The sequence below is a fragment of the Mus caroli genome, chromosome 3 (assembly GCF_900094665.2).
Source record: "Mus caroli chromosome 3, CAROLI_EIJ_v1.1, whole genome shotgun sequence".
NCBI lineage: Eukaryota > Metazoa > Chordata > Mammalia > Rodentia > Muridae > Mus > Mus caroli.
Genome location: NC_034572.1, coordinates 121860092 through 121863473, shown reverse-complemented (window position 1 = coordinate 121863473; position 3382 = coordinate 121860092).

Genomic DNA, 3382 nt, shown 5'->3' with positions numbered 1-3382 from the left:
ATTGACTTTGCTGAAATATATGTTTAGACTTTTAGTGCACATGTAATTTGGCTCGTTGTTTCCTTAATACTTGATTCTGAGAGTTCTCTATAATTTCTGGAGATAAATTCTTGGATAGGTTTTGCTTGTATTTTCTCCAGTGTCTAGCTTTGACTTTTAAAAATAATGTTCTTATTGATTTGTTGAGAACTTCGTACAAGTATTTCCATCATATTCACTCCTCCAAATTCTCTTAGATCTACTTTATCTCTCTAAGCACCCAACTTAAGTTCTTCCTCCCCCTCCCTTTTCTCCCCTCCTCCTCCTTCCTCCTCCTCATTCTACTTTCTATTCAAGACCCCTTACCCTTCCTTGCTAGAATACTGAATGACTTCATCTTCTGCAGGTTGTGCGGAGGTAACCAACGCTTCTATGAGTTCATGAGTTCAGAGGTCCCATCATGCCAGGAAGATGCTATTTCTCTGCAGCCCTGACTGATCTTGGACTCTTAGCATCTTTCTGTGTCATCTTATCCAGGGTCCTGAGCCTTGGAGGAACATGGATGATATTTTTAGAATAAAACATACAAAACTGTTATCAAACTCAAGGTGGTATTTACCCTTAAAAGCTTTGGGAATTTAGGATTAAGCTTTAGAGTTATATCCCATGTAATGGAAGGAAGTTGAGGTGTGTAGGTTGTTACTGCTTGTGGTTTTATTCTTTTGAGAGGGTTGAAGTGTTCCTGGTGTCTCTTTCTGCTTGAATGATTTCCTTTAACTTTCTTGTAGTACAGCTCAGCTTGTGGTGAACTCATTCAACACCTGAATATTTGAGTAAGTCATTGTTTATATTTCGCTTATTGAATTTCTTTGGTCAGGATTGAGAATTTAGAATTACAATTATCTTTTCTTTTGTACATTACATATGCTTTAGCTTCTCCAATTATTCTTGAAAAAATGTCATGTTATACTTATCTGTAGTTGCTTTCTGTTTATTTTTAATGATTTCCATTACTAAATTTATCTGGTTTTTTATGATGCCCTATGCAGAGTTTTCTTAATATTTTCAATTTGGTTTTAGCTCCTTGGATCTGTATGCTAATACATATTATTTTACATTATTGTTTGAAACATTTATCTAGTCTCATATTTATAAATGCATTCAAAGTGTACATAGTTTTATCCTTTTAATATATAATTATTATTAATAAATAATAAACAATATAAATAAAACATATAAAACTTATATAAAAATATATTTTCTTTCATGCAGTTTTCCCTCCCTCCAGTTCTCCTACTCCTCCCCCTTTTTCCTAAGATCCATTTCTCCTCCTTTTCCTTTCAGAAAAAAGCAGGCTTCCCAAGGATATCTTTGCAATACAGAAGATTTTCCCTTTCATGAGATTCCATTTGTTAATTTTTGATATTACTGACTGTGCTACTGATGTTCTGTTCAGCAAGTTGTTCTTTTCCCAGAAATGTCATAATTTTTGGTGTAATATTTAATATTCCATGATATATCGTATATTTATCCATTTATAAAGTGCTTCAGAAACATCAAAAGTCTATTCTATGTAAGCCTAGCTTATTGTGAAACCTGCCATGTGATTCTTATGATACTATGGATTTATAATTATATGGGTGTAAATTCATTCTCTTAGTTGGAAAATAGTTCATCAGACACAGATTTAATGTAAAAAGATGTGCTATATTCAAAACCATTATGTCACTTCCTATTCTCAATTGATGTATTTTTCAGAGAAATAATTAGTGATAAATTAAATCTCTGAATAGCAGCACACAGGAAAAAGCACACTGAAGAAAACTTGTCCTTCACTGTGCATAGTTAAGGCCAAGGAGCCATGAATTTTGAGTAAAATACACTTGTCACATTAAATTAATATTTTGCCTAAACTATCAAATAGTAATAATTACTATTACTATATATATTATTTTATATTATTACTGTTGTTGTTATTATTATTGTTATTTTGAGACAAGTTTTCACTATGCAATCTTTGCTGCTCAAAATTTCTCTATGTAGACCAGAATGACCTAAAACTTACATAGCCCCCACTCTGCCTCCAGAGTAATGGGATTAAAGTCATGTAGCACCATACACAGAAATTGATTTAATTTAAATTAAAAATTTGCCTTGAGGCTAGAGAAATGGTTTGGCAGTGAGGATCACTTGCTAGTCTGCCAGAAAACTTGAATGAGTTTGTTTCCCAGGTTCACCTTTGGAAGGCACCTGTAATTCTAGCTCCAGGGTATCCTACATTCTCTTCTGGAGCCCATACACTCCTCCACACACAAGGCAAACAATCTATCTGCCTCTGTCTCTCTGTGTCTTTGTCTCTCCACCCCCCCCCCACACACACAAATACAAGTGAAAGAATCTTCTAAAATTGCTTGATTTCATAGCTAAACAAGTCATAAGAATAAGGATTCTTTGTCTTATTTTAGTCTATGTTTAAATAAAAAATTAGCATAAAAATGTCATGCCCCTTCAAAAGCTTGAAAGCTTGACTACGGGTGTATTATAAATATTTAGAAAATTTTTCTAGTAAGTGCTTAAGATAATTTTATAATTAGTGCTTTACACAAACACACACACACACACACACACACACCAAAAGACATACCTTAAAACTTTAAGGTACATAAACAAAGGAGAAAAAGTGAAAAAGATGCAAAACATCTTTCAAGTCATTCTCCTTGGGGCTGAATACAGGACTCAGAAAGCCAGTGAACAAAACACTTGCTACACAAGACTGATGAACAATTTCAATCCCTGGAACCCAAGAAAAGATGCAAAGAGAAAACTCATGTCACAAAGTTGCCTTCTGACCTCTACGCATGCACAGTGCATAGTGGCTCAGGTCACAGTTGCAAATCTCATACACAGACAAACATTAACATGAGTACACATAGATATGTAACAATAGGTGAAATTTTATAATAAAGTATTTTTCTTTGATTAAGCATCATGGTTTGCTTGCTTTTTAATACTTCTATGAAAAAATAAACAAACTTTATTAGCTTGCCAACAGTTGCTGAGATAGAAGATACTATAATCAGATGTATTTATTTATTTATTGGATTTTTGCTTTGTCTAAACGGAACCTGAAGAATTTTTCCAATTTTCAAGCTCCCTTTTTCCTGCACAGTGAGATTTAGCTTCAAATACAGGTGACTCTTCTTATTTTTAATTAGGTATTTTCCTCATTTACATTTCCAATGGTATCCCAAAAGTCCCCCATACCCCCGCCAAATCCCCTACCCACCCACTCCCACTTTTTGGCCCTGGCTTTCCCCTGTACTGGGGCATATAAAGTTTGCAAGTCCAATGAACCTCTCTTTCCAGTGATGGCCGACTAGGCGATATTTTGATACATATGCAG